At 36.5% G+C, this 26,562-nt stretch overlaps 1 pseudogene; it reads left to right on the top strand.

The window, feature by feature from the left end:
* Nucleotides 1-12,315: 12,315 nt before the first annotated feature.
* LOC136042442 (tubulin alpha chain-like) lies at nt 12,316-23,958 on the top strand (annotated as a pseudogene).
* Nucleotides 23,959-26,562: the final 2,604 nt, after the last annotated feature.

The raw sequence follows: 26,562 nt of genomic DNA, 5'->3' as shown, positions 1-26,562 counted from the left end.
GATGCTTTAAGATAGGAGGAAGGGTTCGTGGTCAAATCAGGTGAGAAATATATTAGACCGTGTAGGGCTAGATAATTGCTGGAATGAGGGAAAGTGGATATGAGAAATGGTAGGGACTGTATCTTGGTTAGTTGCTAATAGGCTAGAATCTCAGGGAGTTTAGGTTTGGCAAGCTTAGAAGGCCACCTCGCCGTCCCTTGGGATATATGTGAAGGTCAAGGAAAACTGGGGCGAAGAAATTTACCTAAAAATGGGACTGGCTCCGGATGATTTGAAATGGGTAATGTATGTAAAGGGGGAATTTTATGCCTCTTGGTGAATGTAGGAAATATTTACGAAGAAATAGATTGAGGGATGGTCCTTACAGTTGCCCTATGTGTGGAGAGATGGGTGAGTCTTTGCATCATTTTGTAGGGAGTTGCACTTGGAAATATTTTGTAGGGAGGTTGGGGGGAGAAATTGGATTTTGGAAATTTTGAGAAGTAGGTGTTACTTAAGTATAAATAATATTAAAAAGTTCGTCCAGGTAGGTATAAGGTATCGTGATGTTTTCTTAAATAATTAGTTTAATGTCTTTTCAGTCTGTGTTTGTTGTTGTATTTTTATTTTTCACTTGTTTTGTGTATATCATCATGGCCCAATTGGGGTTTCGAATAAATATATCTATCTATAGAAATTAATCCTCTCTTTATTTCATGACTGCTGTCAATAATAATTTATCTCCAGGTTAATTTTTTTAGCTTCTGGCTTGCCTTCCAAAAACAATGAGTTCAGTTTTGCGAGAAATTCCTATTATGTTTGGGCCAGTTAGTCATGCACATTGAAACATCTACCAGTTTTAGTTGGGTGTAAAGAAGCTAAGGATAGAGGCTCGATTATAGCCACAAATTCTAGTTATGAATGCATGGATTTAGCTCATTGAGACTTAATTAGTAACAGCCTTTCCATAAAAATTTAGGGGAGGGATATATCTTGAATTTTTAATGAAGATGTATTTTTTTTTCAAAATCTAGAGGGACAGGGCATTTTCTTTCGAATTTTTAAATGAAAAATCAGAAAAAAGCGTGTTTTAGGAAACGGTTCAATAATCTCCCCTCTCTCATGAGTGCTTTTGGTAATTACAGAGTTTAAAAACACACAAATCCACGTACAAAATTATGACCATGTTTTGTACAACTTACTTCTTTGAGCTTCAGCAAAAGACAAAAAATACCTAAAAGTATTAAAAATAGCATAGCCTACCTGAACAATATTATTCTGAAGAAGTTATCACTCTTCAATTATTTAAAATAAACATGTACCTGAACAAAAATGATATGTGAAAAATGTTTCATCTAGTTTCATCAGTGATCCCAGTTTTCTAGGTGTCACAGTACGAAAGAACGAATGGCAACATGGGAAGTTTAATTGTTTTACAAAGTGAGTGACCGTCATTTGGAATCAAACCAGGATTTACACATAGCCTCACTAGGTTCGGATATAGGGACTTACAATGTCGAGGTGCACAAAATAAAAACACTGAGGAATTTTTGTCTTAACTAAAACTGGACAGATGTGATTTACCGTCAAAGTGCCAGATTCACTTTGCTGCTACGCTGCCTCTTCACAGGAGAGAGATTTTAAAACAAAACAGAAATTCCGTAGCCCTTTATTATCTGTCAGATGCCTCTCAAAAATGGCAGCTGAAAGCTCAGTATCACCCCTCTCTTGCATTACTTTTAGTTCATCACTCATGAGTTGCCTTGTGTTCTTGGCTTACACTATCCCTGAATTTATGGGGATTTCCGCGTAAATCCCTGTGTCTCCCCGAAAACATTTATAGGGTCTGGGGGTTCCAAAACGATTGCACCTAGGGGCACCAAAGATTTGAATCCAGCCCTGTTCAGAAGCCTTGTTAAGGTGCAGACTGAGACCAAAATACTTGATCCTGCTGCTAGTACAAGCAAGTACCATCGTTGCCAACGCTGTAAAATAAATTGTTTCATTTTTCTGACTTAAATTTCACCACAAGAAATTAATTTGTACCATCCAAACAGGAGATTAAAAATTTACCATAACAAGAAGGACATTTTTAATAAGCTAAAACTTGAACAGATATCCGACTCAGAAAGGAATGAGTTAAGCCAAGATGTACCGAAAAATTTTTATTGTACCAAATATACATCCTAGTGTACTGAATTGTACCAGGACCTCTACGTTGAACCAAAAACAGAGCAATTGTACTACGTTGGCAACGCTGGTACGTACAATCCAGAAAACAAATATGCACCAAAACTAACAAAATATAACCGGTATTGCTGAGGCCACGTTTTTTTTTTCGAACACATTATATTAAACCTGCGTTTTTCTTTTAAATTTAAGTTCTGTCAGTTTTTAATTTTCTGATATTTAAATCATAAGTATTATTAGTAAAGGTGGTTGGTGCAGCAAAGATGTTAAAACTAGAATAGGCAAGGCCCAGGGTGTTTTTTGACTGCTGAAAAAAGTTTGGAAAAATATGAAGATAAGTCTGCAAACCTAAATTAGAAAATTGGAAGCTACAGTGATGACAGTGGTTAAATATGTTTCTGAAACACGGGCGCTATGAAAAAAGGGGGGAAATTTGCTAGACGTTTTCTAGAAAAACTGCCTACGCATTGTTTTGAGTACATGACTAACTAACCGTATTTTAAACAGTAGGCTGTACAACAAGTGTAGCTCAATCCAAGTTCCTAGGGCTACAATGAGAGAAAGATTGAAGTGGCTAAGGCACGTTCTACAGATGAATGATGCCAGATTACTTAAAATTATCCTTTTCGGTCGACCGTCTAGGACTAAACAGAAAGCAGGTCGTCTTTGGCTGTGTCGAGAGGAAGTCGTAAGGAAAGATTTAAGGGGAACAAGAACTTCCTGAGAGGATGTAAAGAGGAAGGCTTTGAATATATTTGGATGGAGAAAGAGCGTGCGCAGCTGTGTTGACCCTAGGCGACTTGGTGCTGCGGTGAGTTGTTATAAGCTGCATTCACAGGTTTGGTACATGGAATGTAAAGTCAAATTTAATAGGCCTAATGTACTCACATTGAACTGATCTGCACATGTGGCATGTAGGAATATGTATAAAAATGTTATTCTTGTAAATGCTAATCCCATAGAAACACTTTCTTTTTTACTTTTTTTACGTTCATGTTATGCTTCATTATTTCTTAAAAGTTGCCCATTCCTTGTAGTAAAATATGTAACACACTAGAAAAACATGTCCAATTTCATTATCATATTTTTCATCATTGGAAACCCTAGCATGTTTTTGCTCATAAATCTTTATTCCAAATGAGAATTACTTTTATACTACTACTACTACTACTAATAGCTCACTGCAGCACCAAGCCGCCTGAGGCCAACACAGCTACGCACGCTCCTCCTCCAACCTAATCTATTTAAAGCCTCCCTCTTTACACCCTCCCAGGAAGTTCCCATTTCCTTTAAATCCTTATTTATGACATCCTCCCAACCCAGACAAGGACGACCTGCTTTCCGTGTAGCCCCAGACGGTTGGCCAAAAAGGACAATCTTCGGTAATCTGTCATCCTTCATCCGTAGAACGTGGCCTAGCCATCTCAACCTTTCTTTCATTATAGCCCCAGAAAGCGGGATTGAACCACACTTTTCGTACAACCTACTGTTTGAAATACGGTCAGTCAGCCGGGTACCCAGAACAATCCGTAGGCAATTTCTCTGGAAAACATCTAGTAAATTTTCATCTGCTTTTCGGAGTGTCCATGCTTCAGAGCCATATTTGACCACTGTCATCACTGTAGCTTCCAATATTCTAATCTTGGTTTGTAGGCTTATCTTTCTATTCTTCCAAACTTTTTTTAACTGTGAAAAAACACCCTGAGCTTTAGCTATTCTACTTTTAACATCTTCACTGCTCCCACCATCTTTACTAATAATACTACCAAGGTAACTGAAGCTCCCAACCTGATCAATCTTTTCGTTACCTAAGGTCACCTGTTCATCTTCACTTATTCCTAACCTTAGTGACTTAGTCTTCTTAACATTAATTTTCAAGCCTATTTTAGCACCCTGAACTCGTAAAACCTCTAAAAATTCATTCATTTTGCTCACACTTTCATCTAATATGCTTAAATCATCAGCATAATCTAAGTCCAGGAGCGTTCTTCCTCCCCATTTGATTCCATGGTCTCCAATTGCCTTTCCTGTGCTCCTTAAGACGAAGTCCATCAAAATGATCCATATAAAGGGGGATAGAACACAACCCTGCTTAACTCCTGATTTAATACAAAACCAGTTGCTAACCTCATTTCCTACCTTAACCGCAGCAGTGTTATTCTCGTACATAGCGCAAATCACTTTAATGTATTTTTCTGGTATACCATATAACGATAAGACCTTTGTTAACGCTGTTCTACCAACAGAATCGAAAGCTTGCTCATAATCGATAAAACTAAGGACCAAAGGTGTTTGACAACGAAGGGACTTCTCAATTATTAACCTAAGAGTGAAAACATGGTCGACACATCCTCTACCTTTTCTAAAACCGCATTGTTCTTCCCTTAAAACTTTGTCTACAGCATGTCTCAGTCTAAAAAGTATCATATTACTCAGTAATTTGCTACCTACAGAGACCAGACTAATGCCTCGATAATTCCGACATTCACTCTTGTCACCTTTCTTATACAGTGGTTTAATTAAGGTTTTCCTAAAATCATTGGGTACTTCCCCTTTTTCAAAAATCATGTTCATAATCTTCAGTAGCTTATTCCTAACCTCGGAGCCACCATATTTAAGGAACTCATTAATCATACTATCAGCACCTGGGGCCTTATTATTTTTTAATCCTTCTAATACTGTCGCTAATTCTTCCTCACTAAACAAATCTTCCTTCACATCCAAGGTATCACAAACTTTTTCATTTTCATCTATATCTTTTCCTGCAACTGTATCTCGGTTTAGCACATTCTCAAAATGTTCCACCCATCTTTCTTTAACTTTTTCCTTATCACTAATTGTGACCCCATTTCTATCTTTAACTGGGACTAGTCCGGATCGGCTACTCCCTTTCAATTTATTAACATGCCAGTATAATATTTTACTATTATGTCGTCTAGCCGCATCTTCCAGATCCTCAGCAATTTTATCCATCGCCTCCATTTCACATCTCCTTAGTTCATATTTTAATGCTTTCTCCACTTTCTTTACATTCCTTTTGTTTTCATACGACCTATCGCTCAGATAATTCTTATACAAACCCCTTCTACTCTCTATTAAACCTAAAGCTTTTTCACTAATATTCCTAGTTGCTGTCTTAGCACTCTTCCCTAGGACACCATCAGCAACTTCACAAATTGTTTTTCTGAAAGTATTCCATCCATCTTCCACATTGTCAAATTTTAAACCCTCAAGTTTAGTACTCAACTGTTCCTGGAATTTTTTTCTCAAATTTTCATCCTGAAGTCTACCAACATCATAACTTCCCGGGAGGGAGTTACTCTTCCGAAATTTCAGCTTTAAATTAGCCTTAGACACTACTAGATGGTGATCTTTACTTTTAACATCAATAACGGCACTCCTATACACCCTAGTGTCTTGTATTGATCCTGCTAGTCTTCTGTTCACAATAACATAATCAATAAGGTTTGCTGTCTTACCATCACGTGAATACCATGTCAACTTATGTGCCATTTTGTGACCAAACACCGTATTGGTTATAACTAGGTTGTTATACCTACAAAATTGCAAAAGCATATAGCCATTACTGTTTTCTTTTCCTACACCAAAATTACCTAGGCTAGGATACCATCTATCCCTATTTCTACCAACCTGGGCATTAAAATCTCCTAGCAAAAACACCATATTTCTACCTGGTACCCTGTCTATTTGCTCCTGTAACTGTAAGTAAAATTCATCTGAGTCACTAGTATCTCCATCAGTTGGTTCAATGGGGGCATATACTACTATAACTGATACCCTGAACTTTTTAATCATAAAATTAGCAATTAGTATTCTATTATTAATACCTTCCCAGCCTAAACAAGACTTAGCAGCTTCCTTATCCATCATGAGCCCTACTCCCTGTCTATGTACCCCATCCTTCCTTCCTGAGTAAACAAATTCTATGTCACCTAATTTTATGCTTCCTACCCCTGGGATATGAGTTTCTGAAACTCCTAATAAATCCAGTTCAAACCGTCTGAATTCGTCAGTCAAAATGTCGATGCGATAGTCATTTTTTAACGTCGTAACATTCCAAGTTCCAATTTTCATGTTCTTTAAATCTTTGAAATTATTTTGGCCTAAAGAAAAGCAGTGATCCCGGATACCAGTGCAGGATGGGGACCAACATATCTTCTCAAGTCTACACCGAAGCGCTTAAGCCGGCTTAGAACCGGACAGCAAAAAGTCCCTGGGACCTCCAGTAAGTTGGAGGCTTTGTGCAATCCTGGGCCCATCTTGGTCACAACATGGTTTTCAGCACTTGGCGATGCTCTTCTATCAAGAAGAGTCGAAATCCTGCACAGACAGTCCCAAGCCTATTACCTCCGACTGATTATTTATTCATGCCTACAAATATTGTGCTACTACGGGGAGACAATCCATAGAAGATAAATGAGCTTGGAAGAGGTTTTTCAGCCCGAAAACGCCCATCAAAACAAACCAAGCCCAGAAAATTATCCATTAATCTGAATCCCGTACGAATGATGTCTCGTTTACTTGGCTATAATTCTCGACGGGCGCCACTCCTCAAGTGAAAATAGAGTTGACCGCCAGTTTCCCAGTCTTGCAGGTTCCCCGAAAGGGTCGAGGCAGCCCTTTACAGAGGCCGTTGTTCATAAATCTGGATCTTACGCCCTGCCGCAGTTGTCCTCCTATAGAGGATCCTCCCACGATGGTGTTCTGCTTCACCATGCAATTTAACCCATTACTGGGAGAAGGTTTTTAACTCATCTGACGCGTGAACACGGCAGTTGGCCCTGCTGAGTGTACATTTGAGGGGTCTTCTTCCTCCTCCACCTGAAATTATGACCCCCAGGGGAGGGTTTCCCAGTTTCTAATATGGGCCCCACTGGGACAAGGTCCTACTTGGCCTAAGCCTCCTATGGAGCTACTCTACCTATCTATAGGGCTTACATATATACATATATACATATATATATATATATATACATATATACATACATATACATATACATACATACACACATACACATACACATACACACATATACACATACATACACATATACTCACTAACGTGCAAATATATACCCTGAATTGGTTAGGCTAGGTCTGTATATGGTGAATATTAATTTCCTTTCTGATGCAAATGCACAATAACTTTGGATTCAGGATGCAATTCTGACTATAGAGATAAGTACTTTTCTTACTTGAAGTGTATGTGCAGAATTAGAAATTCTGCTGGTACTACAAAAGTAGACCTAAGTAGCCAATTTAGCCTGCCTGAAACATCTCACAAGCCAACACCTTATAAAAACACCTTTGATAATTTAAATGAATAAGAAAACTTATTAGAAATTCTGCTGATACTGCAAAAGTAGACCTAAGTAGCCAATTTAGCCTGTTTGAAACATCTCACAAGCCAACACCCTATAGAAAACACCTTTGAGAATTTAAATGAAGAAGAAAACTTATTAGAGACTCTGCTAATACTGCAAAAGTAGACCTAAGTATCCAATTTAGCCTGTTTGAAACATCTCACAAGCCAACACCCTATAGAAAACACCTTTGACAATTTAAATGAATAAGAAAACTAGTTGAAAACTCTGCTAATACTGCAAAAGTAGACCTAAGTAGCCAATTTAGCCTGTTTGAAACATCTCACAAGCCAACACCCTATAGAAAACACCTTTGACAATTTAAATGAATAAGAAAACTTATTAGAAATTCTGCTGATACTGCAAAAGTAGACCTAAGTAGCCAATTTAGCCTGTTTGAAACATCTCACAAGCCAACACCCTATAGAAAACACCTTTGAGAATTTAAATGAAGAAGAAAACTTATTAGAGACTCTGCTAATACTGCAAAAGTAGACCTAAGTATCCAATTTAGCCTGTTTGAAACATCTTACAAGCCAACACCCTATAGAAAACACCTTTGACAATTTAAATGAATAAGAAAACTAGTTGAAAACTCTGCTAATACTGCAAAAGTAGACCTAAGTAGCCAATTTAGCCTGTTTGAAACATCTCACAAGCCAACACCCTATAGAAAACACCTTTGAGAATTTAAATGAAGAAGAAAACTTATTAGAGACTCTGCTAATACTGCAAAAGTAGACCTAAGTAGCCAATTTAGCCTGTTTGAAACATCTCACAAGCCAACACCCTATAGAAAACACCTTTGACAATTTAAATGAATAAGAAAACTAGTTGAAAACTCTGCTAATACTGCAAAAGTAGACCTAAGTAGCCAATTTAGCCTGTTTGAAACATCTCACAAGCCAACACCCTTTAGGAAACACCTTTGACAATTTAAATGAATAAGAAAACTTATTAGAAATTCTGCTGATACTGCAAAAGTAGACCTAAGTAGCCAATTTAGCCTGTTTGAAACATCTCACAAGCCAACACCCTATAGAAAACACCTTTGAGAATTTAAATGAAGAAGAAAACTTATTAGAGACTCTGCTAATACTGCAAAAGTAGACCTAAGTATCCAATTTAGCCTGTTTGAAACATCTCACAAGCCAACACCCTATAGAAAACACCTTTGACAATTTAAATGAATAAGAAAACTAGTTGAAAACTCTGCTAATACTGCAAAAGTAGACCTAAGTAGCCAATTTAGCCTGTTTGAAACATCTCACAAGCCAACACCCTATAGAAAACACCTTTGACAATTTAAATGAATAAGAAAACTAGTTGAAAAATCTGCTAATACTGCAAAAGTAGACCTGAGTAGCCAATTTAGCCTGCTTGAAACATCTCACAAGCCAACACCCTATAGAAAACACCTTTGACAATTTGAATGAATAAGAAAACTAGTTGAAAACTCTGCTAATACTGCAAAAGTAGACCTAAGTAGCCAATTTAGCCTGTTTGAAACATCTCACAAGCCAACACCCTTTAGGAAACACCTTTGACAATTTAAATGAATAAGAAAACTTATTAGAAATTCTGCTGATACTGCAAAAGTAGACCTAAGTAGCCAATTTAGCCTGTTTGAAACATCTCACAAGCCAACACCCTATAGAAAACACCTTTGAGAATTTAAATGAAGAAGAAAACTTATTAGAGACTCTGCTAATACTGCAAAAGTAGACCTAAGTATCCAATTTAGCCTGTTTGAAACATCTCACAAGCCAACACCCTATAGAAAACACCTTTGACAATTTAAATGAATAAGAAAACTAGTTGAAAACTCTGCTAATACTGCAAAAGTAGACCTAAGTAGCCAATTTAGCCTGTTTGAAACATCTCACAAGCCAACACCCTATAGAAAACACCTTTGACAATTTAAATGAATAAGAAAACTAGTTGAAAAATCTGCTAATACTGCAAAAGTAGACCTGAGTAGCCAATTTAGCCTGTTTGAAACATCTCACAAGCCAACACCCTATAGAAAACACCTTTGACAATTTGAATGAATAAGAAAACTAGTTGAAAACTCTGCTAATACTGCAAAAGTAGACCTAAGTAGCCAATTTAGCCTGTTTGAAACATCTCACAAGCCAACACCCTATAGGAAACACCTTTGACAATTTAAATGAATAAGAAAACTTATTAGAAATTCTGCTGATACTGCAAAAGTAGACCTAAGTAGCCAATTTAGCCTGTTTGAAACATCTCACAAGCCAACACCCTATAGAAAACACCTTTGAGAATTTAAATGAAGAAGAAAACTTATTAGAGACTCTGCTAATACTGCAAAAGTAGACCTAAGTATCCAATTTAGCCTGTTTGAAACATCTCACAAGCCAACACCCTATAGAAAACACCTTTGACAATTTAAATGAATAAGAACGGTGCGTGAGAAACGTACTTTTCCAGGTATTGCCTCAGTTGGATTAAACAACTTTGATTCAGTGTCAAAGAATAGAGTCGGTCCTTAGATGATAATGCTAAAAGTCCTTTTACAACCCGGCAAATATTATAAAAAGGTATCGGAATACCAAAAAGTGCTGAAAGTGTAGGTACCAAGTCCACCTTGGGAATGTCTCTGTTTGCATTATTTACGACAGAGTGGCTGTTGCTATGCATAAACAATGCAGCATCTAATTAATCGTTGGTGTTCCCTCCATGATCTCCAGTTGACGTAATTCCATGATTACCCAATGTAAGAAGTACACTACTGACGGGGATTTTCCATGACTAGCCTTACAAGCATATCCATTTTCTAAGTTTCCTTTCCATTTTTTGATGATTTGGGCCATACCTATGACTAGCATGATCCACTCCAAGACAATGTGTTATCAGCAGTGTCCAATCTTTTTTCTTCAATTCGTCAAAGATTTGATGAATGAAATATGAATGAAGATACAGAAATGACTGCTAACCTTTGCTGCCAGTCATAACTTGTACATTCCTGGGTTGTGATCTAATGTCATAAGTGACAGGCCTCTGAACCCAAGGAATGAAGAAATGTGTACCTTCGCCAATCACGTTATTCTTGACACCAACAAATCTGTCAAATATTACAGCTCTGTTTGCACCTTCAACTAGAAATGCACACCTTATTTTTTGCTCTGAAACTGCCAAATTTATATTTGGTAAAAAGAATGCAGCATATTAACTCTTTGAATAGGAATCATTTTTTTTCTTTTTTTCAAAGTCACACTTGGTTAAGATACGGGAGATATTTCTTTAAGCCCAATTTATAATAACTTAGTAATAAAAGACTCTTCCAATATTTTTGCACAGTCTAATTTAAGACAGCCTGTTCTCATATCATATGAACACGGAAATTATAAACAGGCAAAATCTGGTGAAAGGCAAAGGATACTTATTCAATCTAATTGGTAACTTCTCTTTCATTTATTTCAAGTTGGTTTTTGTTGTTTGATTCAGTGTCTTTTCTCCTCTCGTAGAATTCCCTTAAGAGGGTTAGATTTCGTTGTTGTTTTTTTGGGTTTTTTTTCCCTCTTTCTCTTTTTTTAGGTCCTTGTCGAAATATTTGCTTGATTTATCTAAAAATGTCTACTGTGTCTGGGGCTGCCTGACTTAACAAGGCATATCAGAACAATAAGATTTTTGTGGCGGTTGGATTTTCCACGTGGATATCACCTTTGCCAAGGTATATAACAAAAATTTTAGGCCGAGGTCGCAATACTTAAGCTGCATCTGAACTTGATACATCAACACAACACTCAGTAAAAACATATATAAGAACAAATTCACGAGTTTTTTCATACGTGCAATATAAAAAAAAACTAATGCTGGAATACATTTTCTTTGAAGCAAAGCATGCGGTTTTATTTTCCCTTCGGCTTTCCAAGAAATGGCTCACATATTACGTGATATCCCTCCACCATTTCGGGTAATAACGCTTCCAAGAAATTTTATCGTTGGCAATTAAATTTGGAAATATGTTTTTCTTGGGTTTGTCTTGGATACTCGTCATAAGAAACTGAATTTAAAAAAGGTTACTGAAATTCAGAAGCAACATTAAAAGTCAAAACGAACAAAAATTATTCCGCATTATAAGAGGTTGCCCCCTTCCACAATACCTTGCTCTTTACGCAAAATTTTTAGCAAATTTAAAAAAGATTTTTATTCTAATTAAACAGCCCTTGTGTTTCAGTATCTGTTCTTAAAAAAAACATTTAATGTCTATTTTAATTTGATGACTTCCTGGAGTCATTTTAGGCTTGTTTTCTAAAAGTCCTATATATTTTTTGGACGCAAAACTTTGCTATCTTTTGTGTATGTTACACGAGTGGTATGGAGGAGTGCTATTACTGCTGCTACTTTATGGTTTTACTATAAAGAGTGAATGTGCCTACCACCACTACTGAATTAGTCATGGTTGTCTATTCTTGGAAATAGTGCCCGATTTACTATTGGGGGGGGGGGGTAGTCAATGTTCTCTTTTTGTTGTAGGTATTTTGTCTGGGAGTGGGGGTATCAGAATAAAGTGTATTAACACATCTTTTTTCAGGGTGGAGAGTACTGAGGGTCATAATTCTGATAAACTATCTTCCCCTTCATTTCTCGCTGTTTCGAAGCTATGAAAAAAAAAGTCAAGTAATGAGCTAGGTCACTGATCTCTAAATTCTCAAGTTTCTAAATTGTTAGTGTTAGTTTTATTGTTTGGGTTATTCGAGGAAATGGTGTTTCAATGTACTGACATCTCTTTCAGGAAAGGAAGATGCTGCTAACAACTATTCCCGCGGTCAAAACACCATTGGAAAATAAAATCGTTGACATCGATCTCGATCGTGTTTGCAAATTGGCCGATCAGTGCAGCGGTCTCCAAGGTTTCTTGATCTTCCACTCCTTCGGTGGAGGTACCGGATCTGGGTTCACTTCTCTTCTTATGGAACACCTGATTGTCGACTATGGAAAGAAGTTTAAGCTTGAATTTGCCGTCTACTCAGCCCCACTGGTCATTTATTTCCCATTCCTTTCCTAATTTTTCATTATTTGGTACTAAGAAGATTCCTTTGTTAAAATGTATTAAAAGGGATCTTGATTAAATTTTATGATTTGGTCTCAATACAAAGAAAAAAAATTTAAATAAAAGACCAAATCATAAAATTTAATCAAGATCCCTTTTAATACATTTTAACAAAGGAATCTTCTTAGTACCAAATAATGAAAAATTAGGAAAGGAATGGGAAATAAATGACCAGTGGGGCTGAGTAGACGGCAAATTCAAGCTTAAACTTCTTTCCATAGTCGACAACCAGGTGTTCCATAAGAAGAGAAGTGAACCCAGATCCGGTACCTCCACCGAAGGAGTGGAAGATCAAGAAACCTTGGAGACCGCTGCACTGATCGGCCAATTTGCAAACACGATCGAGATCGATGTCAACGATTTTATTTTCCAATGGTGTTTTGACCGCGGGAATAGTTGTTAGCAGCATCTTCCTTTCCTGAAAGAGATGTCAGTACATTGAAACACCATTTCCTCGAATAACCCAAACAATAAAACTAACACTAACAATTTAGAAACTTGAGAATTTAGAGATCAGTGACCTAGCTCATTACTTGACTTTTTTTTCATAGCTTCGAAACAGCGAGAAATGAAGGGGAAGATAGTTTATCAGAATTATGACCCTCAGTACTCTCCACCCTGAAAAAAGATGTGTTAATACACTTTATTCTGATACCCCCACTCCCAGACAAAATACCTACAACAAAAAGAGAACATTGACTACCCCCCCCCCCCCCCCCAATAGTAAATCGGGCATTATTTCCAAGAATAGACAACCATGACTAATTCAGTAGTGGTGGTAGGCACATTCACTCTTTATAGTAAAACCATAAAGTAGCAGCAGTAATAGCACTCCTCCATACCACTCGTGTAACATACACAAAAGATAGCAAAGTTTTGCGTCCAAAAAATATATAGGACTTTCAGAAAACAAGCCTGACCCTCTCCCCTCTAGAATAGCATTTACCAGCTAATAACCCCTTGAGAAATTTTTCCGGCCAATTCCCATTTCCGGTCAGCCTTAATATACCTCAATATCGTCACTGTTATGCTCATAAGTCGTATCTAACATGTTGTTATGGTTCCTTCTCATTTGCTTAGTTGTTTTCAAAGTCAAGAATCAGCAGGGCACAGTAGATGTGAGCTTTAAAAGTAAAATAAGCCTTTAGCTTCAACATCTAAAGTAGTTTCAATAGCCTACGTTTAAATAATTAACATGCATATTTGTTAGTACAGAGATGAAGAGGGGAAGTAAAATTGACTAAAGGGTACACAGCAGAAATTTGAACCCATTAAACCTTTATAGTCGCATTTGTATGCCAGTATTTTACATTTACAAAATTGAATATACCCCCCCCCCCCTCCCCCATACTTTAGACGACTGTGAGTCTGAAATATGTAATGTGCATTTCGGACAAACTCAAATTGGTCAAAGAAAGACAGTAAATGAGTAAAATACTATCAGAAGTAATAGGTCAGAGGCAAATCTAACTTCTCTGATTTAAGGTAAGTTTAGGGAAGAGAAAATTAATTAAAAACGAATCGCGACCATACTAACTGGTAAAATAAATTTATGTTCTCATACCAAAATTTATTTTTCCGGGGGTGGGGCATAGATAGAAAGGTCTTTTCCAAATATTATAACTCTGGGTGGAAAAGTAAACGGTAAGTGCTAGATCTCACTTCATCGACAACTGTGGGCTCCAAATAAACGAAAACAGCACTCAGGACATGTTTGCAACTCCCAGCTATTGCCAGTTAAAAGGACAATGAGATTTATAATCTCCAATTAGAGCAATTAGTCAGCAAAATCAATTCGGAGCCAAATCGACTTAAAATGATAACCCCCTCCTTAATGCATAAATTGCAAGTGGTACACGCGACCTTCTCTTTTAGACAGAACCTGAGTGTGGTGGCTATGAGACACAAGTACCATATGTTCAGTCGGGGGAGGAGGTGGATCAACTTTGATTTTTCAATGAAACTGACGAGAAAGATACAGACGAGAAGGTTACAACTAATGCTTCCACCGTGTCAAAGAGTTCAAATAGAAATCTGTGAAATCTGATAGTGGTTACAATTTGTAAGAACCTCGTAAATATAAGTAATATCTTATAATTGAGCCATTGAAAATCTTTCTACGAGGGTATGGTAGCCTGCTAATATTTCAGTAGCTTACCTGGTGAGTAAACTATTTATGAAACTTACTAAGGGGGTTGGCAGGGGGAGTGTACTTGAAGCATTCTTGTAAGCCTCCAGTTAAGGGTTCTGGAACATAAATATCACAATAGCATTTGTTTTATACTTCAGAGCTTTTCCACTTCAGATGTAGCACCAAAAGTGTTGTTTTCAGTGCTATATTGCAAATAAGAATGGTAGACTTGATAAAAAAAAAGCACGTTGATATGAACAATAGCTTTCAAATGAACCATTAAACCATTAGCCTCAGCTTTTACACGAGACATGGCACCAAAAGTGCCGGTTTTAGTGCCATTTGGAACTTGTAGATGGTGGAATTTAGAGAGAGAACGTAGATATGAGTAATATCTTTCATATTAGCTATAAAAATTCTGTCTACGATATTCTGGTGGCCTTTTAGCGTCACCACTTGAGAAATGGCACACAATTGCCATTTTAGTGCCATATGGCTCTTGCAAATGGCGTAATTTTAAAAAGCATGTAGATATAAGAAATGGCTTTTAAATGAGCAATTAAGAATGTCTATACTGTTCTGGTAACCCGCCAGGCCGGAAAAAAAGAAGAAGAAAAAAGCGGGAGACAGATCAGTGTTGCCGATGATAAAAGTGATATCCTTAGTTGTTCAAGGAGGGGGATTGGAAATTTTCTGTACAAGATTTTCGACCATGATGCTTGCAATGTCACACTTTTTATTTTGATTTGACGCCATTTTGGAGGTGTTTCAGGCTTTTTTTTTTTAATCGCCCTAAATTTCTTTTTGCAATAAACTTTTACTTTTAAGACGAACCGAAATAATAGTTACCATTCCTGAATCAGTGTCAGATGGCAATATTTTTCACATGGCATTTATTTAACGTGTTTTTCTAAATTCTAATTACCATGAGCTGTGTTTCGCTCTACTAAGTTGCATCGTTAGCTGCATCATTGTTAATTATGCATGCAAGGGTAAAACCAAGGTAAAAAGATATAGAACAAGAGTTATTCAAATTGCATTAGTTCTGTGAGCCATTTGAAGTGAATGGAGGTTCCAAGGATGATGCAGATTTATGACCGATCATGCCCGCAGGACTTGTGGGTGGCTAAGATTGTTCATACTTTAAGAGCTTTGCCTACTGGGAAGGCCCACTGGAATTTCCATGGGGGCGACCAATATTTTGGGGCGACGCATGATGAACATTGTCCATTTGACTTGTAGGACAAACTCCCTGCCTACAAGAACTATACGTTAAAAGAAAACTATGATGTAGTTTTGATACAGTCCTAGCACATCCATTGAATTCGTTTAATGCCTTTATATCTTCTCCCTCCAATGAAACCGAAAATAATATCCATGCGCTCTTTATCCTAAGATCATGTTGATCATGCTTAATACCCCCCACCCCACCAAACAGAACACATATGCGGCGTCTATTTATGTTCTTTATTTGATTTCCCAACCTGCACTACAGTATGGTTTCGACTTCTATTCAGATCGACTACCAATTTGATTTTCTTTGAAAGAAAAACTTTTTAAATGATCCTCATGACAACAAAAATTTTCTTTTTCACGAAACTTTAGTGTTGGAATTCATTGCTTTTATCCAAAAGCGTAGGCGCTTTGCTCAATGGATTACTCATAAACCGATGTTCTTTATGTTGTCAACAGGAAATCAATTCCCACCCTGGAGATATTGGTCCTATTGCCAGACAGACAGCTTGAGAAATCAATACCAACATTGTCAACAAAAATTTCAAAATGACTTCCTTATCTCTTTTTGTGGTTCTTGCATGATTTATTTTGCTATATCTGGCTTACCCAAGATCTGATGAAAAAGAAAGGTATAAACAAAAATTGGATACTTTTCTCTTATACCCACCACACTCAATAAGCTGAGATAGTCAATATATTCTAAGACCACACTGGCTATACATGACGTATGAAACAGAAAAGAAGGGATTTAAAAAATTGAAAATAAAAATCAAATAGGAGAAAAAATGAGGAGTTCGTCAACCAGAAGCAAACTATGAAAATAAAATCATGCAAGTATTTCGACAAGAACCTTCGCCAAGCCATATCTTTTTGAATGTATTTTCTCTTCTTGTAGAGTTCATTTTAAAAGGTTAGATATGATTTTTCCATGTTTTCTTGTTTTCTAGTTTTCTCTTTCATTCTATGTTTTTTTTTCCTAGCACTGAGGACGACTTGGAGGGTTCCTTCTCAAAACATTTGCTTGGTTTTCATAGTCTACACTTCTGTCTGACAAAAATATTTGTTTTTTAACTATTTGATTGTATTTCTAATTTATTATATCCTTTCTTTTCTTTGTCTCATAAGTGAAATTAGATTATTACAAATAAAATATACCAAAGTATGATGAAAATAATACAATTTAATAACAAAATAATGTAAACTATACCAGAGAATCATAGAAATCAGACCTCGCACAACGCATTGCATTACCTGCATTGTAGTGTGTATGCACTATCACGCTAAACTGATTTATCACTTAGTACAAATCATGGTGTAGTAGAGTGAGCCACAGCTCATGGTAACAAAAAGATAAAAAAAAAAAACACATAAGAAAAATGCCTAGTGAAATACATTGCCATCTGACACTGATTCAGGAATAATAACTATTATTTCAGTTCGTCTCAAAAGTAAAAGCTCTTTGCAAGAAGAAATTTATGGTATTTCAAAAAAAAATGAAACCCCTCAAAAATGTCTTCAGATCAAAATAAAATGTGTAACATTGGAATCAGCATGGTCGAAAACCTTCTACAGAAAAATTACAATCCCCCTCCTTGAACAACAAAGGAAATCGCTTTAATCATTGGTACCACTGATCTGTCTCCCACTTTTTCCATCTTTTTTTTCCGGCCTGGCGGTTTACCAGAACATCATAGACATACTTGATTGCTCATTCAAAACTATTTCTTATATCTACATGCTTTTTATAAATTTCACCGTTTGCAAGAGCCATATGGCACTAAAAGGGCACTTTTTGCGTCATTTCTCAAGTGGCGGCGCTAACAGGCTACGAGAACGTCAGAGACAGAATTTTTATAGCTCATACAAAAGATAGTGCTCATATCTATGTTCTCCCAATAAATTCCACCATCTACAAGTTCTAAATGGTACTAAAAACGAAACTTTTGATGCCATATCTTGTGTAAAGCTGAGGCTATTGGCCTAGCAGAACTTAACAAGTTATGTTTAATGGCTCATTTAAAAGCTTTTGTTCTTATCAACGGGCTTTTTATTCTTTTTTTTTTATTGAATCTACCATTCTTAACTAGATTTCACAGATTTCAATGTTAACTAATTTGTTGGGAGAATTTTCACTGAACTCTTTGACATGGTTGAAGCATTAGCTGAAATCTTCTCGTCTGTCTCTTTCTCGTCAGTTTCATTGAAAAATCAAAGTTGACCCCCCCCCCTTTCCTGACTGAAAATATTGTACTTGTGTCAAATAACCACCACGCTCAAGCTCTGTCTAGAAGAGAAGGTCACGTGTCCCTCTCGCAATTTATGAATTAAGGAGGGGTTATCATTTTAAGTGAATTTGGCTCCGAATTGATTTTGCTGACTAATTGCTCTAATTGGAGATTATAAATCTCATTGTCCTTTTAACTGGGAGTAACTGGGAGTCACAAACATGTCCCACGTGCTGTTTTCGTTTATTTGAAGCCCACTGTTGTCGATGAAGTGAGATCTGCCACTTACCGTTAATTTTTCCACCCAGAGCTGTTGATCACTGGTGAGTTCCATGATATTCCTGTATTTTTATTGATTTTTTATTTCACTTTAAGCCGGAAGCATCCATGAAGCTTAGAAATATTATTTACGTTTGCAATTTTTAATTGTTTAATATTTTCATTAAGAGATAACGATAAGGTTCACGGTAAAAAAAATAATAAGAATAATAATGAAAAAGAAATGCGGTAAGCGATAGTTTTAAGATTCTTTGCTGTGTATATCCTGGAGACGATTTTTTATTAATTTTTTATTTCATTTTATGTTGATTACGCAGTTGGTCACTTGTAGGTATCTTGACATTTCTGTATTGTTGATTGTTTTTGTTTTTTTTTGGCCTTTGCCTTATGTCGAAAGTATCAGTGGAGCATAGAAAAGTTAATTTCTCTTCTCCTTGGATAGACAAAATAGGTCCAACAATTAGAAATTGGAAATGAATATAATATTTGGAAAAAGATCTTTCTATCTATGCCCCACCCCTGGAAAAACAAATTCTGGTATGAGAACATAAACTTATTTTGCCAGTTAGTATGGCCGCGATTCGTTTTTAATTAATTTTCTCTTCCTTAAACTTACCTTAAATCAGAGAAGTTAGATTTGCCTGTGACCTATTACTGCTGATAATATTTTACTCATTTACTGTCTTTCTTTGACCAGTTTGATTTCGTCCGATATACACATTACGTATTTCAGACTCACAGTCGTCTAAACTCTGGGGGAGGGGGGGATATCTTCTCATTTTTTAAATGTAAATACCGGCATACAAATACAACTATAAAGGTCTAATGGGTTCAAATTTCTGCTGGGTACCCTTTAGTCAATTTTCACCTCCCCTCTTCATCTCTGTATTAACAAATACGCATGTTAATTATTTATACGTAGGTTATTGAAACTACTTTAGATGTTGAAGCTAAAAGATTATTTTACTTTTAAAGCTCACATCTACTGTGCCCTGCTGATCCTTGACTTTGAAAACAACTAAGCAAATGAGGAGGAACCATAACAAAATTTTAGATACTACTTATGAGCATGACTGTGACTATATTGAAATATACTATGTCTGGCTGAACTTTTTAAGGAGTAATTAGCTGGTAAATTCTATTTTAGAGGGGGAGGGGGCTCAGGATGGTTTTCTAGATATCCTTTATATTTTTTGGACGCAACATATTGGTATCTTCTGTATATGTGTTACACAAGTGGTATGAAGGAGTGCTATTGGTGCTGCGACTTTGTAGTTTTACTAGAGGGAGTGAATGTGTCTACCACCACTACTGAATTAGTCGCGGTTGTCTATTTCTTATGTATTTTCTTGGAAGTAATAGCCAATTTCCTATTGGGGGAGGGGGGTGTAGTAAAGGTTTTCTTTTTTGGTTTAGGTATTTTGTCGGGGGTGGGGGTATCATAACACAGTGTATTAACGCATCTCTTTTCAGGATAGAGAGTACTGAGGGTCATAATCCTGACAAACTCTCTCCTTCTTCATTTCTTGCTGTTTCGAAGTTGTGAAAAAAAAACATATTTTCTGCCTTAAGTCAAGTAAGGAGCCTGGTCACTGATCTCAATATTCTCAAGTTTCTGTTGTTAGTGTTAGTTTTATTGTTTGGGTTACTCGAGGAAATGGTGTTTCAATGTACTGACATCTCTTTCAGGAAAGGAAGATGCTGCTAACAAATATTCCCGCGGTAAAAACACCATTGGAAAAGAAATCGTTGACATTGATCTCGATCGTCTTTGCAAATTGGCCGATCACTGCTGCGGTCTCCAAGGTTTTTTGATCTTCCACTCCTTCGGTGGAGGTACCGGATCTGGGTTCACTTCTCTTCTTATGAAACACCTGATTGTCGACTATGGAAAGAAGTTTAAGCTTGAATTTGCCGTCTACTCGGCACCACTGGTCATTTATTTCCCATTCCTTTCCTAATTTTTCATTATTTGGTATTAAGAAGATTCCTTTGTTAAAATGTATTAAAAGGGATCTTGATTAAATTTTATAATTTGGTCTTTTATTTAAAATTTTTTTCTTTGTATTAATTATCTTAGTTTAACGACTACAAGCTAAGCTTTTTTACGATAAAATGTAAAAAATATTTGAGATAAATCGGTTTTTAGGGGCATCTATCATATTTGAAGCCGTTCTGTTGAACATCTGATAGATATATCTTATTCTCTTTATTGAATCTATTAATGTCAAATAACAGCCTACATATAGTTTTCGTTTAATTGCTTACGTCAGTTCAGTGTGGCAGTACTGGTTCTCATTTTTGCGTCTATTACATTTTTCGTCTGTCTTCTAATAACCTTTTTATTTGGATGTTATGAAAAATTTTGATTTAGATCAAAGGTTCAACCTAAAATGTAATGTTAACTACAAAGATATTAGGGCAATGTCCTGCAAAAAATATTTTTTATTATAGAACTTGTCTGATCACTTCAAATTAGTTGGTATCCTGATAACCGATTTTTATCTTAACCGATTATTCATCTGTCTTCTGCTAGCGGTTATATTTGGAGTTCTTTGGTTATTTCTGGTTTGTGTTAGAGGCGCAACCTAAATAGTAATGTTAATTATAAAAGAAAAAAATATGCACTTCGAATTGATTAATATCATAATAACTGATTTTCATATTTATCGATTATTGATATAGAAGACCAACAGATTTTAGGGGAGTATGCCGTCAAAATTAAGTCTTCCTGGCTAAAGTTAAGAAAATACTTGAAATTAATTAACCTCCTAAAAACCGATCAATCCTTAAAAGTAAGTAGTTTGAGTTAGTGATTTTGTGTTGCAATTGTTTATGACTTGATTATGTTCCCAATAAAATAAAATAAATTTTTTTTCCCCTGAATGATCAATTAACCTAATTCAAACCAACATTTTTTTCTAGAAAGAAGAGGTATTACTAAGAAAAACCACTATGCGTATAAATATGACCTAGGTAACAGAATATAAATCGGTATTATGCTATTTGAAGGGAAATTATATTTGATAAAATAAACGATTGTTTTATTTAGGTCTCTACTGCCGTTGTTGAGCCGTACAATTCCATCTTGACAACTCATACCACCTTGGAGTACTCTGACTGCGCTTTTATGGTTGACAACGAAGCCATCTATGATATTTGTCCCCGTTACTTGGACATATAGCGCCCAACTTATACCAAGTTGAACAGACTCATTGGTCAAATTGTTTCCTCCATCAATGCCAGCCTTTGCTTTGATGACGCCTTAAACGTTGATCGTGCTAAGTTCCAGGTCTGTTTGTTTTTCTCTTATATTAGAACCTATGGTGCTAAGTCCTTTGTTATCTGAGCGACAAACTTAGTCAGTAAATAAGACATTATTTCATGAGTCGTAAATTGTATGATGTTGCAAATAAACTATTATTAATTTTTATAAAATTGTGAAAAACTAGCGCATATTGTCTCGAAGGGATTTGATAATAAAAAAAATTACCGCCTTAATGGTAAGTGTCCTTCACCCTCTCTAAATAAAATAAAACTTTTGGCTAATTCCAACTTGATTCCCGAGCTGTGATCCAAAGGAGGGCATACCTATCAAAACAGGTGTAAGAATTGTCAGTTTTTAATGAATCGACATATTATGGCATGCAATATGAGGGATATTTCTTTTCTCTTATATTAGAACCTATGGTGCAAAGTCCTTTGTTATCTGAGCGACAAACTTAGTCAGTAAATAAGGCATAATTTCTTGAGTCGTAAATTGTATGATGTTGCAAATAAACTATTATTAATTTTTATAAAATTAAATCCTTAAAAGTAAGTAGTTTCAATTAGTGATTATATTTTTTAAAAGTAAGTATTTTTAATATTTATTTTTAAAAGTATTTTATATTTATTTTTAAAAGTAAGTAGTTTCAATTAGCGGTTATATTTGGAGTTCTTTGGTTATTTCTGGTTTGCGTTAGAGGCGTAACCTAAATAGTAATGTTAATTATAGAAGAAAAATAATAAAAAAAAATACTTATTGGTTATGAATAAACACTATAGAGTCTTGATCGCGAATAATGTGAACATGACACAAAAAACAGGTCAAGCAACTTCTCTATACCACACAATTAACTATGGCTTGGTTGGAAAATAAATTGTAGGTATATCTTATTTAAGTATTTAGTTGGTATTTTAGTTTAGTTAGGGTAGATTAGGTCACGAATTTAATATATACTATGCTTTGCCCCCCCCCCCCAATGTGTAAATATATCGCCTAGATCTGTTTCTAAACTATTATATTTTCATCATATTTTATTTGATTTCATTAGCATTGGAACTTCACTACTAATAACTGATAAGTACGAAAAAAATTGTTTTTCTGCACTTCGAATTAATTAATATCCTAAAAGCTGATTTTCATAATTATAGATTAACGATCTAGACGACCAATATATATTAGGGCAGTGAGCCGTCAAAATTTAATTTTCCCTGGAAAAAGTTAAGTAAATACTTGAAATTAATTAACCTCCTTAAAACAAATCAATTCCTTATAAATCATTAGTTTCAATTAGTGATTTTGTGTAGCGATTGCTTATAACTCTATTATGTTCCCAACAAAAATAAAAAATTAAATTTTTTATCCTGGAAGATTAATACTCTAAATTCAAACCAATGTTTTCAAACCGTTCGTGGTAACGAACTGTAATAAGGAGCGACCCGGCTCAATAGTAAACGCAGGGGCAGATCCAGCCTTTCGTCCTGGGGGGGGGGGGGCAATTCTTACCAAAAAGAGTGGGGATCGGGCCCTTTTTGTCGGTGACAAGGCTTACTTTATTTTTCACGTCTTAAGTTTCCCTGGCGGTCTCTTGTTTAACGAAAATGTGGTTTTCGTATATTACAATAATGATTACAAAAACTGAACTTGATCAACTGACAACTGTTTACAAGCAAAATTCAAGCTTCCTGGCTCCACTGTTCATAAACCTGTCGATTACTCTGTCAATGCTGATAATGATATTGCGGTACACATTAAGGAGGGCCAAACCACTGAGTCTAGTTTGCCCCATCTGTGCTCTGAGACAGGTTTTCAGTTTGCGTAAAGTTGAGAAGCTACGCTCGGTTAGATGACACGTTCACCGGAAGAGATATAAACATATCAAGAAGTGAGCTGACGTAAGGATATATAAGGATATAGGTCACTTATGACTGAGTCGAGCATAGGTATAAAAACAACTTGTCGATACTATTCTTCAGGCGTAGTATGAGGAGGATTATATCGATAAACCTGTATTTGTGTAATCCTTGGAACTTCAACAGCCAATTGGATTTTATCTGACAATTCTTTTACTTGCTCGAATACTAATGCAAACTCGTCGTCACACGTTTCCCGTCCCTTTGCTAGAACATCCAAAAGGTCGGAAACATGCCATTGGCAGCGCCCAAGTCCAAAGTCTTCTTCTGGAATAGCCGACTAAGAGGCAAGGTAAGAGCGCAAATACCGTGTAGACACTGAAGGGAAACCACGAATTCCGCACTATGTAACACTGTGACAATCGTCTTTGCCTTCGGAGCGGTCACTGATTCACTCCAGTGACTAAGCCTGGTGATTAAGCATGTGTTCCAAAGCCTGGATGATTTTTGGAAGTTCGGACATAAACTGCATAAGTGACTCGTGTTGCTCGATCCACCTCGTCTCGCCGATCCCCGTGAGCTGATATTTTAGAACCTTATTCAAGACGTAATTTCTCTTCGCAGATATATTAAAAAATGCAACAGCTTCTTTTATAATGCCTATGGCATTTCTGATGCTCGAAAAAGTTGAGCTTCTTGACAAAGAAAGGTTCAGGGTGCGGTTAAAGCAGGGATAACGAGAAGAATTTTTTAGCTTTTTTTCTGAATTTCAACTACCGCAAACAGTTATTTGATACCATCATTGCACACCCATCCGTACCGATTCCAACACAGTCGGGTAAATTCAAACTCGTTTATTCTAAAAGGCTTAGAACTAGCTGGACAATCACTTTTTTCCGTTGACAGTCGGCTCTTTGTACGCAGTGGAAGTTCAAAGGTAGCATGATGAATGTCAACAAAACCTATGAAGTCCTCGCGTCTATGGTTATCGAAGGCATAGCAGAGAGCTAAACTAAGTTGCAATGAATGTGACACGTCTGTTGTCTCATCGAAAATGATGCTGTAATACCTTGCTGACTTTACTCTTTCTAGAATGACACCTGTAACTTCTTTCGTACAACAGTCAATCAACTGGTTTTGAGTCGTTTTGCTGATGTAGGTAGCATTTTTTCCTGACGTTTTCAGTTGTTCCTTTAGTTTACTATCACCACTTTCAGCACGATAACGTAGTAGTTCTAAGAAGTTTCCTTGATTGGAAAGCGGCATGTCATCCAAGTTTAAGCTGCCATCATCCCAATGGCCCTTCGGTGGAATATTCTGCCTTCCTAGAAATATGATTGATTCCAGAATCGGCTTAAGTCTCTCTCGGTTTTCTGTTACTTGCTTCATTCGCTGTTCGTTGACGCGATTATTTGCAGATTCGTGCGGTGAATGGTAGGCTCTTAGAAACGAATTTCCAGCCTCTACTGCGTCATGATGGTACTGGGTAGCATCATGTACTGTCAGGTATCCATCTTTTCCCAGTAACTTATAAAATTTTGTGACAGGTTTTGTGACCAGCTTTTGTAGGGGAACCTGTCTGTTTGAACCCCCGCTAGCCCCAGTTACAAAAAGAGGGCAGTATTTGCAAAAAAGGCCTTTCTGGGCAGCAGAATATACAAGCCAGTGGAAACTTTGCAAATGAGGATCGTTCAAGTACCTTTTTTTCGTCTTTTCCCCGCTTTAAATGAACAGAATACAGTATTTGGCATCCAATCGGGAGTTTCCATGGCCTCTCCAGAAGCTCGCACTTTATTCAGTCGTCAATGGCATGTATTGTACCGATGTGGATCCCAATATCGTTTTTTGGAAACAGGGTAGGGGGCAGGGGTATTATTGGATGATCACTTTGAACGCTAACGGGGTTAACAGAAGATTGCAAAGTGTTAGGAGTTTGCCCGTGTTCGCCACTTCCAACAGAACTAATTGAAGAGCTACTTGCAGTTACAGTTACACTATCCATTCTGCGAGACTTTGAAATGACAAAGCTGTCAAGCGTCTTTTGTCCACGTTTTCCCGACATCAATATCGCTTAAACGACGAAAATCCTCGTGACACATGCACATTCAAATTTCATTATACACTGGAACGAAATGTTTGTTTTGACACTTCAGGTCTGGTTGCGTTGCGCAACCCCACCCACGTCCAATGTTTACATCAAACTGGGAGGTGAGAACTAGCTAAAATTTACCGGGTGAAGTGTTGCTATGCTATGAGGTGACAAAAAATACTTCGAGGCTAGCTTGATAGTGGAAAAACTGTGGAATGAACGTAATGTAAAAAGGTTTTATAGTCTAGTTAGAGTAGTTAGAACATGCGCTAATGCAGACTTCCTTAAGTGCAGTAAAGAAATTACAGTCCGTCTAGGGGGGCGATCAAACCCCTCGCCCCCCCCTTCTGGATCCGCCCCTGAGTAAAGAAAACTCTAAAAATCGGAATTTTGATGCTAAAAGATACATCAAAAGAATAAGATTTTCCTGTTGATTTTAAATATATAAGTTTCATCAAATTTAGTCTTTGTCATCAAAAGTTACAAGCCTGAGAAAATTTACCTTATTTTGGAAAATAGGGGAAAACACCCCCTAAAAGTCATAGAATCACAAATCTCAAAATTTCAAGCTCCTATCTACAAAAATATGGAAATCTACGGCCTTTCTGTTTCAGGGGTCATTCTTAAAGAATTGAGACAAAACTTAAGATTTAGTATAAAGAGCGAGGTATTAACGAGGGGACAAACCCCCTCATATACATAATAAGAATATAAAAGTTTGTTACGTAAGTTAATTCTTAATTTACGTATATTTTTTACTAATAAAAAGTTCGTTAAAAATTAAAAGTTCTAGTTGCCTTTTTAAGTAACCGAAAAATTGGAGGGCAACTACGCCTCCTTCCCCATCCCTT

Source organism: Artemia franciscana, unplaced genomic scaffold, assembly GCF_032884065.1.
Source record: "Artemia franciscana unplaced genomic scaffold, ASM3288406v1 Scaffold_1294, whole genome shotgun sequence".
NCBI classification, from domain to species: Eukaryota; Metazoa; Arthropoda; class Branchiopoda; order Anostraca; family Artemiidae; genus Artemia; species Artemia franciscana.
Note: the sequence above shows the minus strand (reverse complement) of the source record. Positions and strands in the feature narration are given on the sequence as shown.